The 17201-nt window shown below is 39.8% G+C and overlaps 1 long non-coding RNA gene across 1 annotated transcript; it reads left to right on the top strand.

Moving 5' to 3' along the window:
- The first annotated feature begins 382 nt into the window (after positions 1 to 382).
- Positions 383 to 15088, top strand: LOC138106340 (uncharacterized). The gene is made up of 3 exons (XR_011148969.1): positions 383 to 756; positions 12304 to 12517; positions 13021 to 15088. It is a non-coding gene; the product is annotated as an uncharacterized lncRNA (long non-coding RNA).
- The last annotated feature ends 2113 nt before the right edge of the window (positions 15089 to 17201 follow it).

Raw genomic sequence — 17201 nt, 5'->3', positions numbered from 1 at the left:
TCCACTGCATTAAGGTGACCGTATATTTTATTTATGCTTTATGGTTTCCAAAGGATGAAGAAACCTCTCCAGGTTCTCACAGGAAGTCAAAGTCAGAAAAAGAAGTAGAGCCCAGACAGAGAGAAAAATGATCCATAGCCTTTTTCTCAGTAAATCTGGTGTTTCCACTGCTTATAAGAGGTATGGCTTTGCATTAGGCTACTGGTACAAACCTGTTTGGGTTTGTCTGGACTTGTCTTGGCCCAGCTGGAGATTTGATTCAGCTTGTAACAGAAGTTACCTATTGGGGGGTGGGGTGTTACCTGCTTGGTTTTAGCTTTTGCTTAGCTTGGAACAACTCTGAGTTGTAACACCTGTTAGCACAGGCAAAGGCAGATACAGAGAACCCGAGGGCTATAAATTGGGGCTAGTTAGCATTCAGCAAATACATGCAACTTTGGATGTTGTGTAAACCGGTCTCAGGGGTAAGCAGAAGAGCCAGAAGTATCCCATGTATGTAAAAGGCACCATCTGTAGAGAGTATTTGGAGATTTAGTGTGGATTTTCAGGCTGATGACAAAAGAGCAAAGTGAACAGCATGTCAGCAAACATAAAAATGCCCCCTAGCAAATCTCAGAGAAGGAGGAAGACACCTTCAGCACCAACACCATACTCCTCCTAGCAAAGGATTTGGGATACTTATGTTAACCCTCTCTGTGCCCTGCACAAATGAACACCATCCATTTCTGGAAATCAAGCGTCAGGAGAAGGCTGAGGGTAAGACCAGAGAAGGGGATAAGTACTATAAAATTTGTGTATACATCACTTTAATTGTGATATGCAATTTGAACTGTGTAGCATCACTGTAGCTGCACTAACAAAAATACCTTGATAAGACTATTAAGACTGTAAATAGATCAACATTGAATTGCTGGCTTTGTGTATATTGTCTATTCCTTCTGCCCATCACAGCTGTGTTTTTCTTAACCTCAGAGTGTTGGGATAACACTATATGCTTTGTGTTTTCTACATGTATTTAGAAATTATTATTGGTACTAACCAAGAAATCCCAGCAAATCCCAGTGCACATTCTGTCTTATTGGTGCACATCCATGACTTTCCCATTCCTGAGGTAAAACCTCTCATCCCTTTTTGAATCCACAAGCTACATTCATGCTTCAATAACAGGACATTAAAGCCACAAATAGCTTTGTGTATACAAGGCTCTGCACACAAAATACAATGGCGGCCATTCCAGTGCACAGCGAAATTACAATATTGGCCATACTGGGAGGTATAATTTAGTCTGAGACTCACCAAGGTGGTTGCATGTACACTGGTGTATGACTTCACATGCAGGGCAATTTTTAACCCACTCTTCTTTGTAAACAGGTTCAGACAGGGTAGGAAATTCTGTCCCTCCTGTGTTGATCTGCAACTCTTTTCTCTTGATCTTTTTGAATCTCTTTTCCTGTCTGCTTTCAAAATGCTATCTTAGCTAGGATAAACAAAGATACACTGGGGAGCTACTTATCTCTTATAGGAATTATGTTTATAATGATAACAATAAAAAAGCTTTAATCTTGGAAGAACAATGGAAGGCAAGGGAAGTTAGAAAGAAGAAATGTATGCGTAAGAGAATAGACAGGTAGGAGGTGGGCACTGGAGATCACGGGTGGACCCCCACCAAAACCTGAGATCCAAATACCCCTGAACTTTGAGAACATCTGAAGCCAGATCAAATAGTTTTGATCTGAACCCCTACGTTTCTCTCTGAATTAGGGATGGATAAGCTGGCACTGATAAAAGAAGATCCATCCCGAGACTTTTTGAAATTCAAAAGAGCTCAGTTTACCTTTTAAATTAAGTTCTGAGCAGCTTTCCTACTTCTTGCATTCAGCCAGAAGATGGGGGAAATATCAAAACACAGCATGAAAGACGTGCCTGCCCAGTCTGAATGAAGGTGTACTGAAAATCTCCTCAGGAAGATTGATCCTCTGAGATTTCCAGTGCAAAGAAGCTGGGATGTGCTTCAGAAAAAGAGCTGAAGGTTTAGGCAATTGAGTGAATGAAACCACAACATCAAACAAATTGAGGTTCACCATGGCTCGCTGTTTAACTGGTATATAATTAAATTTATTTTAGATATATAGGATTCTCCTCTTTGTAACCAAAAACCTTCAGAGTTCACTGGCTCCTATGCCAAAGATATTGGTGGCAACATCTGTACTAGGAAATAAAGTACATCCTGCCTTTTCTCTAGCCAATTGAAAGGGCATGGCTCTTGCCCATAGCACTGAACTCTCCTGCCCTTCAAACCCCAGTGGATGCATCCAAACTGCCTGTGGGGATTGGTCCTTGGCCCAGGTTCACTTGTGAGCCATACTGAGGACCTGCTGGGGAATGAGCCAAAGGCATGACCACAACTGCCAGAGACTGTGCTCGTCTTTAGCAGTATGGAAAACCATGGGATAACAGTGGGTCTGTGTCCTGGTGCTTTTTATGTCAGTAATAAAGACTGAGCCATCTTGATGCAGGTTATCTGCTGCTGTGACTGTAGTCTCCCTTCCTTGTAAGGTGTAGTGCCCAGTTTTGTGTATCATCAGTCTTTCCTGCAACTCCTCTTGCTAAGTTTCAATATGATGTTCTTTATGAATGAACTCATTTTTGTCTCTAGTCAGAGATTGGATGTTCTTGTTTAGCCCACTTGATTTTGGCTCTGTTCATCATTAAATACTCAGTAACATTCACTTTTTTTGAGGTTTATGTATGCATTGTCAAAGCTCTTTTCCTGTTCTGAGAAGTTAAGATTGGAAATTTCCCCTAGTTTGTCTGGCAGTGGTGCATCTCTAAAGCAATATGGATCAATGAAAGCATGTAAAGATAATTAGTACTGTTGCCTTATTAATTCAATGTTGTCCTTTAAAACCTTGGAAGGCAGCCATTTGCTGGTGTGCTATTATACCCAGCTCAGGTCCAGTGGATATTGTTGACACAGACTGAGTTTGTGTTGAAAAGAGTCCTGGATGAAAAGACCTACATCTTGTGTCCCACTGCTTGCCCATTTTCCCCTTGGAAAGAAGCCTAAACCTATAGACCAAAGTCACCTTGCAGATAAACACTAAGTTAGATGTGAGTGGTTTTCTTCTTGAGGATAGGAAGGGTCTACGGAGGGATCTGGACAGACTGGATAGTTCTAAATGCAATGGGGCCTGCAGCAATTAGTTTCTGTTTCACAGGGTCTGTTCCTGACTCGTGTAAAACGTGTCCTGCATTCAGGCTTTCCATGCGTTCCTACATTGATCACTTAATCTTTTCAGGAAGGCACTGTTATCCCAAGAGATCCCATACTGTTTCAGAGCCACCAAGGTCCTCAAATGGCATCCAATTACAATCTACTTTAACTGTATCCCATAGTAAGTGAGAAACCAAAAAAGGAATGATGAGGCCCAGTGACCCTCTGATGACGGTCTTTTTCCAGAGCGAGGGATGAAGCTTTATCATTTAGTACAATAAGCTGAAATGGTTAAACTTGAAGGTGATTAATGCAAGGGCATAATTTGCTGGAGATGAGAATGTTTGGATAGAGCATGGCTTCCCAGCTAAGGAACGATTTCCTTCCATACAGTAGGAATTGTGCTTATGTGAATGTATTTTTTATTTAGATAGATGTTTGTGTGAGCATCTGTGTCTGTGTTGGGGAGCAGAAGCACAAGAAAAAAAACCCCAAGCATGCAAATGAAAAAAACCTGGTCTTTTATGAAGAAAATGGGTCTGCTCTCTTTTGGTTACATAGCTGTTAGTGTAATCTTTATTATAAAGTTTTTTGTATTATTTTTTAAATGTGTGGCAAACTCAGTAACTGGAACATAGGTAGAAATAATATATTTGGGTTACAGGGGAAAAAAATAACTGGCATGGCTTTAAAGGCACACATTTCATAACACCACATGTGCAAAGCATTATAATAATTGCACTGTGCACATCTGTAGCAGACAAAGTGAACAATGAATATTAAAAACACATTCCTAAAGCTGGCCCAGAAGCTTGGAGACCGGTACTAGAGCCCAAATGCTGGGACTTCTGCATCCAGAGCTGGTGTGCTTTGGTGGCAGCTAAAGTGATGGGCTTGGATGCAGGGGAGGGTGCTGGGGAGGAACATGCAAGGCTGGTCCATTTGCCTTTGCTTTTTTCCCTGGCTTTCTACCCCACAAAGAAGTATTTCACTGAGAAAAATCTGGCTGGAGCCCTCAATGGCTGCTGTTCAAAACTGCTGTAGTGCCAGAAAGTGAAGGAAAAGGGGTGGATGTGGAAGTAAAGCAGAGATGAACAAACAGTCTGAAGGCCATACTGGGAACACCTGGCCCCTTTTCATGGCAAGGAGACAGAGACACTCAAGTTTCCTGAGATATGCACTCCTGGGCAAGACAGACAAGATAAATACCCACATAGAAGTTGTGTGGTTCTGGTTAATTGACAATAAATCCCATTTAATTAGTGGGCTATGCAGCATATTGAAGTAGTTTTATAGAGAAAAACAGTGAGATATCATTCAATTGAAAGAGTCATGCAGAAAAGTGGAGAATGCAGTAGCCACCTCTCAAGGAATGGTTCATCTTTCCAGTAAAGAGCAACTCCAGAATGATACGAAGAGTCTGATATTGCTTCATAAAGCAAAAAGCAGGAGATCATGTTTTTCATTTTATAGCAGCAGGAGACAAGCCATGAAAAGCCCCAGAAGTCAGATGCCTTTCACAAGCTCAGGAGAGTAAACTTCCTGTAAAACTTTAAAAATGGGACAGATGTCAAGATGTCCCAGCTCTGAATCCAGGGGCTTTGCCACGAGATTGCAGCTGTGCAATCAACGCCCAAGATTATTCTGTCCTATAGAAGGAGGAACATGGAACGCTTGGTCTACAGGCCCAAATGGTAATCATTTAACAGGGAAATGCTCTTCTTTCCCCTTTTCTTTTCTCTGAGTTCATTCGTACATCCAAATTATTTTAGTTATTAGAACCTTTTCTCCCCTTCCTTTTCCTTCTTTTGGACCTTAGAATTTTTCTCTTTGGATGCCTACAAATATTGCCAATTGTGATGTTATTGCTGTTGTGCCTACCACACTCACCACCACTATTTCATTGCTGCCTTTTACTTCTGCATTAATCCGTCTGTGTCACAGACTGAGAATGTAAGGTTTTCAGAGCAAAGACCATCCTTACATTCTGTGCTCATATAGTGTCAACCTGACCTATGATTAGGGTTCAAAAGTGCTATGATAATACTTCTATTATTACCATTATTAATTCATCTGTGGTTAAATCTTTAACAAGTACAGTCCAAGATGAGGTCACATATTGAATGAGTGTTTTGGACTTAAAAAAAATAACATCCTCATTGTCACAAGACAAATATAAAAATCATACTGTAAAAAATAATAAGTAATGAGACTTCTGAGGCAATGAAAATAGATGTGGTTTTGGTTTTGTTTTTGGTTTTTTTTTTTTGTGGTTTTTTTTGTTTGGGTTTTTTTGTTTGTTTTTTTTTTCTGAAAAGTGGGGATTTGCCAGCAATTCTGCAAAATTAAGAGCACAGCTTAGAGGAAAAACAAATATTAAGAGATTAGTAATAAAGTCATAAGAAATGAAAACACTAGATATTTATAAGCTAACAGTCACAAAAATCAGAGATATAATGAATTTCAATAGTAAACATGTCAGTCATCTAAAAAAATATCCATAATCCCATTTTCTTTTCTTTCCTTCTTTTACATACTTCTCTAGTTAAATGAATATAGCAAAACTGTGGATTGCTTAACCCAAACATGTAATACCTTCAAAGACAATTAACAGCATTCAGAAAGGCCCTTTGATGTGAAATTTGAGAAAATTAATGTATAAAAAAATATGTATTTGCATTTTGATTAAGCAACCCAATAAAGAGCCATTCTAAGATGGAGAGTTAGAATTTGTATTCCTTAAACAGGAGAGTCATGGTTTGCCTACACCCAAGCAATAGGTCACTGTGTGTTACAATTTCCAGACAGCCACATTGAAGAAGGACTTAAATGCTATATTAGCCATCTTCTTATTAATGTCACATATCAAAAACTCTCAGTGACTTAGATATTATGAAAACTAATGAGAAGTATGGAAACTTAACAGTTCTGATGCTGTATGATTCAAAAGCTACTGTAGTGGTCTTGAATTGTTGCAAAGAGCAAGAAAGCCAGTGGAGCTGAAGGAAAGTGGTAATTAAGGAATATTTTTGGAATGTAAACTCAAGTAGGTTTCCAAGAGGGTATGGGAAGAAATCTGATGCTAGCTATCAGGGAAGAGGGAGTCCTACTTCATGTAAATCTTAAACCTACACTCCCGAGGGCCAGAGATAAGGATAAAGCAAAAGAAAGGCAGGAGAAGTGGGCAGGGATCCATCTTGGACAGAGAATGCACCCTTGAGAGGTGCTGGAGTTTTGGATGTCTGCCTTCCTTTCCTTCCCTCACATCTTCTATTAATGTTATCAATCTGCTTTGCAAGATGGCATTAAAGAGACAAAGACCTACTTAGCTGCTGCTTTGGTTATTGAGGCTGACTGCAGCCTCAGGAAGTATGATCCGAAATACACCCTCCAGTAGAGGCTAGACATGACCTATTGCCACCTATCATAGCTAAGCAGCATCTCAGAGAAATAATAAATGGCAGTTTGAAGAAGAGTTAACCCCACTATTTGAAGCTGTTGGAAGAGTGTTGCTTTCCGAGGATCTGCCAATCTTAAGAATGGTCCAACCCAGTGAGTGGAAATCAAGGAGGCCTGCATGGAGGAGCAAGGAGCTCCTGATGAAACTCAAACATAAAAAGAAATTTTACAAGCAATGGAACCAGAGTTGGATTTCCAAGGAGGAACATAGAGACGCTGTCTAACTGTGTTGGTGTGGGGCTAGGAAAGCCAAAGCTCATCTGGAGTTGAGGGAAGGGACATGAATGTCAAGAAGAAACACTTTTTTACTGTGAGGGTGATCAAATACTGGAACACATTTCTGAGAAGGGTTGGGATGTGTCCATCCCTGGGCATCTCCAAAGCCCAAGTGGACATGATCAGCTTGCTCTATCTGACCCTGCTCTGAGCAGAGGGGCTCAACCAGATGATCTGCAGAGATCCCTTCCAGACTCAATGATTTTGTGATTCTGTCATTGTGTTTACTTCACTTTTCTTTTTAGTATTTTTGATCAATAGTTTAACTGTTTTGTTAGTGTAATGCTAATTGATTTGGCTTCAAATTTATCATTGTGATTTGGTTTCAAACTTGTGCCAGTGAAAATTCAGGTTAATTTAACAGGCAACACATGCACATAAATCTGGATGTCCATGCTTCCAGCCAAGTTTTGATATTGGGGTGTGTCCCATTAAAGTATGAATTAAAAATCATTATGAATTTTGGTACTATCAGATTCCAAGCAAAATGGAACAGGCTGTCCCAAGTCGACAATTTCAGGGCCTCTCCAACAGACAATGGTGAAGCAAACTTCAGTAATAGCTACCCCTTATGTCCTCATAACGTGCAAAATGTTTGTCTTCCATGCATCTTGTGGAGAAGTAGGTGGGGGTGGACAGCATGCAAGGTAGAAAAATTCATCTTTTACTTGCCACCACTTGTTCTCATAGATCTGAGTGTCACAGTTCTATCTATTGGTCTGGAAGAGTAGGTGTTGCATGAGGGAGACACATGGAACTATAAAGCTTTTACCAGAAGCTTCTGTGGCAAGCAGACAGCATCAAGGAGACAGTACAGTTTACATGGGGATACTGGGAATTTGCCACAGTACAGATTTGCAGGAACCAGGAAAAAAATCAAAGAAGCTCTGGGCTTCCAGTACAGTCCTGTTGTAAACCTGAAGCTGTTGAAGCCTTGGAAAGCACATTATCTTGCACTAATAGGAAGCTATGTTGATGCAGCCATGAAGTATTAAAATAATTAATGCATTTAAATGAAGTGTCACAAGATGCTGTAAAAAATCCCTTCAGCTGCATCATGAGATGCTCAGCCTAGGGATAGCTTGGAGGGTGGCACAGTGTCTCGCTGATGACAGCCCTTGGCAGGCGAGTCACAGTGGTTGGAGGGCAAGCCCCTCACTCTGAGGAGCAAGCCCCAGGCTATGGTGGTAAAGGTGTCTGCAGAGGCAAAGAAGGAGGAGGAACTCTCTGTATGGGTTCCATGATCAGTGCTTATTTCAGGTGAAGGATCCAGGGATGAAAAGCTGGTTTTACAAGAGGGTCCAAGGGTCTTATACTCGGGGAAAGAAAGGCGGGGATAAGGGTAACAACCAATCGGGTAAGGTGGTAGGGGAGGGGTTAACTAGGAAGTAGCCAATGGAGGTGACTTGTAGGAGGGATCACAGGGAACAACCACTGGGGCATCGAGTAACATAGAACATTCCAGAACTGATACATATTCAACTAAGGGAGTAAATATTTATGAACCTCTGCATAAAACTAGGAGGGGAGAACAGTAACCAACCAACTTGTAATAAACAAATTAAGGAAACTGAGACTTATGGGAACTCGCCATCACCTCGGAGGTGATCTTAGATGTTGGTGTCTGACCACCAGGAGACTGATGCTTTTCTCTTTTGGGTCATGGTGGCTGCAGGCAGTTGCACTGTAACAGTACGAAATGGTTTTTTTTAATGAAAGAAAGCAAACACATTTATATATTGTTGGGGAACAGTTTGCCTAATGTTGATATCAAAGGGTTCATGTAGCAGCTATCTAGGGTTTACATAGCAGTAAATGACAGCTTGCTAGAGTGGCTGTCTTCATTTGCATACACAAAGTCAGAAAAAAAAATTAAGTTGTACAAGTTTTAAAGTATGTTCAGTTTGAAAACAATCTTAGATGTTTTAGCAATGTAGTTATGTGAAAAAAGAGCTTGACAATAGAATTCAAAAATGTTGCTATCCTTTTTAGCATAGTTGATTTTTTTAGAAGGTCAGATAATGAAATCTAGCTCTATTCAGTTGTTGGATAACCTTGAAACCACATTTGTAATATGAGGGATTCATGCTAACTTTAGCTAAACTCTTTGATTACTATTCTACACAAGTTATTTTAATCTTAAGGCAGAAGTCTTTTCCTCCTCCAAAAGACAGTTAGTTAATAAATTCTATAGGGAATATGAATAACAAAATGTATGAATTATTGTCTACCTTGAAGTGTTCCAGTACATAAAATCATGTGAAAATATGTATCATACATATCTTCACCTCTGCACTGTGAGATACAGGGCTAGATTAAGATCTTACTGTGGTTTTATTTTGGGTATGAAACTCATTTCAGGGGAGTTACTCCAGGCTTACGCCAGTACAAACACTGATACAAGTTCAAATCATAATGAAGATATGGATTTATTGATAATTGTGATTTTAAGAGTTTGGCTGCTTGGAATTGATTTTGTTGTTGTTCTTGTTGTTTCTGTTTGGTTTGGGTGTTTTTGTGGTTTTTTTTTCTGTATGTGTGTGTAAGAACTTTTCTTAGAAGAATAACAAAACCTAGTTATAGGATTTCTGTGAGTAAATGTATCTCCTACCATCAATAAATGTAATTTGTGTGAAAGGCATACAGAAAACACTTTCCATTACACTGGTATGTAGAATGCATTGCAACCGCAGTGAGTAGAACAGAGAAAACCCCTGAATTGCTCACAAACAAATCACTTATGGCTCAATTCATACTTCACTATAGCATTAAAATTCTTGTCATGGGACATCTGAAAGCAAAATAAGTGGATTTACCAAAATAATTATATTACTGGGAAAGGTGAAGTGTTAAAATCAGATTGCTTAGACATGTGACAATAACCATACTTCTATGCAAATACAAAAGTAAGGACTACTTTGGGCTGCCAAAAATTCTAGCCACAAATAGAATTCCTTACTTTATTTTAATTCTGTGTGACAAGAACTGATGAAATGAATACACAGGCTGGTAAAATACAGGGAATAGTTTGATGTGGTTATGGAGCATGCACGCCCAATGCATGTACTACAAAATAGTGCTAGGAATTGAAGAGATGTGCAAAACAACAAGAAAACACCTTTAATTTCACAAATAATGTGAGCTTTTTGAGGTATAAAATTTCCACTTCTAAACCTGAAGATTTTATCATTTTGCAGGAAATAATAATTCTTTTTATCTGTGTTGTTTTCTGAATAAGGCCACAGCTTTCCTCTCAACAAATTTGATTTTTATAAAATGAAAATTGTGCTGCTTTTATGGCTTCACATTGCATTATTCACCTGCTGGTGAACCCTGTTATATCAGAGAAGTGATGGAGAGCACAGACAGGTTTTGAAAAAAAAGACCCTCATCCTAGGAATAATTCCTCTCCTTCTTTAATATTTATATTCCTGTAGTGCTCAAAGACTTCGTTGTTGTCTGAGATACAAACACGGCGATACAAATCGACTCTTTCAGATGTGCTTGCAATCAAAGAATCACAAAAATGAAGTAAGCAGGGAGACTTAAAAAAAGAATATTTAAAGAAGTTTAATAGTTTGCAGAGCTTGTAAGAATGCTGTTCTTCGCTCTCAGTTCTGACTTCATATTTTAAGGGGTCGCTGCAGCAGATGGAGGAGACATCTTTAGCAGCCTAAGCAAGGATAAGACTATAAGGAATCAGCGAATTAAGACTGATCTGGAAAGAACTGAGGCCACATAACATAAAATCTGGATTTTGCAGTGTGATTATTATTCCAATTTAATAGGCAATAAATCTAATTGATCGACATGGAATGCTTCCCATATGGATAAAGATTTTTTCAGATTAGATAAGAAGCTGATAAGATAATGCCACACCATAAGTCCAGGAAAAAAGTGATTACTGTATAATTTACAGCTAGTTTTGCACAGCTGTCTTAGAGAAAAATGATCGAGGAGAGCGGGAGGAAGCAAACTAAATATCTGATGACATATAAATGTGAGAACTAAAAGGCAAAAGAAATTAAGTTAACCTCCAAATTAACGTTCAAGGTAAAGTCAAATCTGTACAGCTGCATTCATTTTGGTAGTAGTGAAACTGAGAAAGGATTTTTTTAAGGTAAACTACTAGGTTTTGCAAAGGGAGAACTAGATGGAATGTGAAAGAGGCTTTTTTCAGCAATGGTCTCAGCCTGGGGTCTGCAGAGAACTTTGAAATTGTTTGCAAAAGGTGACTGTGGAAACTAAGCTCATAAATACTCTATAGCAATCCACATGTGTTAATTTTCACTGGGGTTTCCACTTCTCCGAGTGAATTAGTAAGGGGTGCACAAATCAAAAAAAGTTGAAAACCCTTGGGCTGTGGGCTAATCTCTGTCCTTGGATATGCTCTCAAATCTCATCACAGGCCCTGGGAATGGCTCCCGTGGCTGAAGAATTGGCCCTATTCATCCAACAATCATTAAGAAAGAAAAGTTGTCCGTGGCTGAATACTGAGCAGGCATAGGTATATGTCAGATAATGGAGACCCTCAGCGTACACAGAGGCTGTAATTCACCCATGGGGTCCTGGCCAGTGCACGTGCTTTAACTGCGCAGCAGTTTGAACTCAGCCTTGTGTTTGCACCACAGCCATCTGGTGCTATTTAAAATATATACTTTTCAACTTTCACCTTTTAATCTTTCTGGTTTGAAAACATACACCAGTTCAAAGGTTACCTCTCTTAACCTTGAGCAATTCCCTTTCAGAAACAGCATGGAAGGTTTACTATCATTACTTTTACTGGTGTTAATGAAGGGGTAATTCTCTACTGTGATTTGTACACATATTTTGAAATAAACCAAAACACAATTGTTATACATTTAAAGATACATTTTCCGTAAGTGCCATGATTTTTAGGTGCCTCCATTCTGGGAAATTCAAAATTAATGGCTTTCTTAGGAGCCTAATTATCAGATGGGCTCAGTACTTATAACCTCTCCACTGCCCCCAAAATACCAGAATCAGAGGCGCCCAGGAATGGAACTAATGATTTAAAACTTTGGCCATACATGGTCATACAGATGCGTACAAATCACTTTTGAGACTATGTTCTGTTCTGTCTATGATAACAGAAAAACATAAACTCACCCCAAATATGTTTTCCACCCCCAGATCTGAGATGCACAACATCCTTTTCCTTCCCTCAGCCAGTAGTTTTCTTTTCTTTCCCATAAGGAAAGGTGCTCTAAGGGACCCAAACACCTTAATCTAGTCAATATCAAGAGACCCGGTAGGTAAGCATGGTGCCCGGATAGCCAGTTTTTTCAGTGCCCATGCAGTAGCCTGACACCAGTTTCATCTCTTCTTTTCAGCTGATTACTTGTATGGAATGTCACACAGATATTTTAATGTTCCATGAAGATTTGCATCAGGCAAACTGAAGCATTCACACTAAGGACTCCTCTCTCTGGGCCTGTTCTTATGGAATTTGAACTTCTATTTTAAAAGAATGCAAATTAATACTATTATTTGAAGAGAAATGGTTTTCTGAAGCAGTCTAAGAAATGGAGATATATAACTGGCTCTGTAAGTAACATTTGAAATAGCTCAGACCTTGCCTTCTTATGTTCTCAGTCTTAGGTTTGAATTTCCAGAACTGCAATACCTGTTACTGATTATTTAACAGGGCTTCAGATTCCCCGGGACTAAGGGCAAAGTATGAGATGCATACCTCTCATTTGTTCTCAATTTTGAGCCTAAGGTTTGAGTTTTTCTATCAAGTTAGATTAATTCTTATTTCTATCCTACTTGATTCTCAAGCACATTTCAACACCAAGTTTAAAATTATATTGAATAACATGGGATGAAGACTGTAAGTTTTACCATTGCACAGCACATTTCAAACATCACACACAGAATATGAGAGGAAATGATTCTCTCCCTTACATTAAAAAAAAAAAAATTGGAACTCCTAAAAAGGATTTACACATATTGCTTCAGGCTGCTAGCCACTCGCCTAGAGGTGGGTGGTGTTTGTTCAATAGCTGAAATACTTTTTGACTTGACTTTCTGTTTTTCTTGTTTCCCAGGTGATTTGATCTGGTGTTTTTAGAACTGTCTACTGCATCCTGAACATTTTCCATGCATCACTGACTGGGAACATTTTAAGCTGGCGTCAAAGACAGAGTCTGTGGGGAAGTCTGCACACAAATAATACTTCTTCATTGTTCTTGCTCAGCAGTAATCATGCCTTTTGCAAGCTGCTTCACCCAGTGCAGCAGAAGAGTAAACTAAAAATAATCAGTCAGATAATTTTTTTCCTAAGCAATCCATATTCTCATTTTCACAGTCAGTGTGCCACTGGATGACAGAAAGTTTTCAACTCCATTAGTGCCAGCCATCTGGTAGAGCCCAGCTTGGCAGGCATGTGATAGCAGCCATGTAAGGAAGCATAGGAGAGGCCACACAGGAAGATTATAAAAATGAGAACCACAGTCGTGGATGAATAGTGAAGTACAATGAAATGGGCTAGACGATGCTGAATGTCCTTTGGCATAAGGAAACAATCTAATTTCTGTAAGCTTTTATTCAGGAAAAATGCCTTGACATCAGCACATACAGACCACAGTCTGCAAGAGTGGCATAAAAAAAACCCCTCCAAATCTTGAAGTAGTCTCCTAAAAGAGATACTTATGAAATAAAGGTCACCTTTGAAAGTGCAGTGACTGATAGCTCCCATAAGAGGTGAATCTTAAGAACCTTATTTTATCATATTTATCTGTGAAGTAGGAGGGGAAGGTGAACAGTAAGGTTTTGTATACAGTGTTTGGGCTTACAGATTTGGTCAGGGTCATAAAAAATGTGCAGGGTGTCTTCAGAGTCCAGAAGGGAAACATAGTGTGATAATATGTCTCTGAAGAGGCATTGGAAGCTGCACTTGCCAGGACTATGTGAGCAACCTAGATCTATATCCATTCCATCAAACTGGAGCTGGAGGCATCACAACAACTGTGGGAACTACCCTGACTACTCATGCATGCTCTGCTGTGCAGTATGTGCCAGCAGCTCGAGGCATGGCCCCAGGCAAAAAGAGCTGTGCAAGGCAAGGAACAAAATGGCAATATTTGTCAGTGACTTTCTCCCTCTGCATTTAGTCTGGGTGAGAAATGGTAGGAAAGGAAAGGAGAAAGCGAGATGAAGTAATAGGGAAAGATACTGAGAATACTCTTGACTGCCTATATAGAAGCTAGAAGGAAGACAGTCATGTAGAAGCAATGCAGAAGAGGGAATTTATTCATGACTAAAAGGTAAGGAAAGAGGCTAAAAGTCCATAAGGAACAAGATGTTTAGTGAAAAACTAAGAAGCAGTGTCCTTGGAAAACAGTAAGTCACTGCATTCAAAAGACTTTGTCTCTAGGAGCTACCTCTTGAATCACAAATGGGTAAATTTCACTTACCAACCGTGTAGGAAATCTGAGGTGTCAAAACCAAGAAATTCACATAGCAGCTAGGTATTGAACAGGAAAAGAGTGTAAGTTCCCACAAAAAGCTCGTTGTGGATGTTTTTATGGAAAAGGAAAGAGAGTGCACCTTTTGGGCCTTCAAGCAAATGCCAGAGAATTTCAGCAATGTTACACCTGGACCCTGGAGGGAGACCTAAGCTGAAGCCAACAGAAGTGGAGAAAATGCTCTCTGTCCCAGTAAATATTAATAAAATTTTAACTTAGGGTTTATAATTTTTGGAAATAGCTTCTCTGATGAAAGGAAAGTTGTGTGTTAAGTGTCCTGTATGTCCTCCATACCTTTCTTTTTCTGGAAGAGACTCTGCTGCCTGTATTTGTACATTTTGCAAGCAAGATACTTCTGCTTGTCCTCACATTTGAATTCTGAGCTGGAAATCCTGTTTACCAAGTTATCACTTCTCTGGGTAAAGAGCTTCTTTGCTAGCTCTTTACTCCTGGAATGCACAGAGCTCTGAGGAAAAAAAAATAATTTGCAACACATAATTTATTTGGGAAAGTTAGCCTTTTGCTCCTTTTTCCCATGAGCGCAGCAGCAGCATAATTTCTTGAATGTACTCATTATTCAAATATATTCTCTGAATAAACAGCCAAACACTCTGTACTGTCAGATTTTGCCATGACATGTTGACTGGTGATGCATCTTTCTGAAGGCTTGGCTGATCACCCTGAGGTTGAGAACAGTTATGTGGAGAAAATATCTTGCTGTAGTTTGTAATTTGCCTCTGAGCCCCTCTCCTGCAGTTCTGAAAGGCTGATCTTTGTGATTATAAAGGTCAAACTTAGATGCAGGTGGTGGGAGGGGGCATCAAAGATGAACCTACTATTCTGCAGTTCTGTGGTGTCTGATAGGACAAGCAGTCGTATATGAAGGGTTTTTTTCTATTTCATTGTTCAGAAGGAATTTCTGAAGAGAGCTGGAGGGTGAGGAAAAGAAACTGTGTTTTGTTTGTCCCAGAGCCTTGCTCTGGTGGTGGTGGTGTTTTCTACCAAGGTAAGACTTCCTTGTCTGTCTGCATCTTAAGTCACGCCACTGTGGCACCAGCTCAGGGTGGGGAGAATCTGCTGAGGATCTCTTTGGGCAGTGCAGGCAGAGCTGGGAGGGCCAGGGTGTGTGGGAGGAGTTGGCAGCATGCAAGGGAATGAGGTATCCCCATCTGCACAAGGCACAGGAAGTGGTGAGTGAGAGGAACCAAGCTGAGGCTGGTTCTAAGATGCACGGTGTTTCCTTATCCAGCATCTGTGCCGTGCAAACATGGGAGGCCATGCATGAGACTGTTGTGGTGGAAACATGTGGGCAGCTCAGTGTCATCAGTCACTTAAACCTTGGACAAAACAAAAGTGTCAAATATGTGTGGGACATTCCCCAGCTGGAAGATGTCACTTGCCTGAGCACACAAACCAAAGCCGTCATTAAGGTAGATGCTTGTACACAAGCTGATCTAACCTCAGTTTTCTGAAGGCAAATACACATTTTACATCACAAATTGAATTTGGAACAGATTGCAGATAGCTTATTTGTGCACAGAAAGGACAGTATGTTTTCTTTCGATTGAGCTTTATAATAATGCATCACTTCCCTTGCTAGCTAATGTAGTTATAATCAAAGACAGGTCTTAAACTCTGGTGAAAGTTGCTACCAGAACTCAAACTGAACTTGGCATGTCAATTGTTATCACCTCAAATCATTGAATTATGGTTACCAGTGTTCAAATTGGGTCTGCATCTGAAGAGCACAAAGTAGTCATAACTTAGGGGGACTTCCCATACAGTAGCTGCATTTTTTTCCTCTCTCAAAACTGTGTCCCATCACAACAGATATCCTTGGAAGGAAAGGAGGGGTTGGTTATTGCAGTGCCTGTTTTCAGTCTCAAAGTGAAAATCCGGCATAATATAAACGGCTTTCTGTATCAACCGCAAGGACTGCAGAGGGTGCAGATTTACAAAAAAACCCTCCTCCCAAGACATCTTGATTGCAGATGTTATTAAATGATTCTCTGGTGCTGGAAATACTCATCCTGGCTACATGTTGATCATAGAATACATTCCGTTCTCATGGTTTTCCGACTGGAAGAATGGAAGAAATGCCTCAGAATGTAACCAGGGAGAAAAATACTTCTGTCTGTGGTGATAGTTGTCCCTATCTTTTGGTCTAGGAGTCAGGTTTCTGCCTGAGGGGACCTGTATGAGAGATGATGAAAGTAATTATTCTGTCAGGTTACATATAATTTTCTTCCATGTGTCTGCTTCTCGTGATGTCAGTTGATTAACCTGTCAATCATCTTCCCGTGGCATGTGTCCACATGATGGCATGTGTCCACATGATGTCATGTGCTGAGGTCCATGGTTTATTGTGCTAGTCTAACATAAACTTGAAAAGGTCTTCAATTTAAAACTTTTCTTTTTCATCAATGTTTTGTGTTTTTCTTTTGCTTCAATCTTATATATTCTTTTCTTGACTCATTCCCATCTTATCCAATTTCTTTTTTCTCTTTCCTGACTCAGTTTTTCCTTTAATTTGCTATCTTTTTTCATCTCACTTTTTCTCTCCCACACCACAATTCCGCTTCACCCTTCTTTTTGCATGTCTCCAAACCATCTCTTCATTGTTTCCATATCAGGGTACACTACAAAGACCATTTTGCCTTTGCCTCCTTTACTTTGTGGTACACTTCTCAGTCCTCCTAAGATGAATGTAAGGCCATTCTAAAGCAGAAAAAAAAAAAAAAAGGGGGAAACCACACATCTTA

This window comes from Aphelocoma coerulescens, chromosome 2, assembly GCF_041296385.1.
Source record: "Aphelocoma coerulescens isolate FSJ_1873_10779 chromosome 2, UR_Acoe_1.0, whole genome shotgun sequence".
Lineage (NCBI taxonomy): Eukaryota > Metazoa > Chordata > Aves > Passeriformes > Corvidae > Aphelocoma > Aphelocoma coerulescens.
The sequence above is the reverse complement of the archived record's forward strand: the minus strand, read 5'-3'. Positions and strand labels throughout refer to the sequence as shown.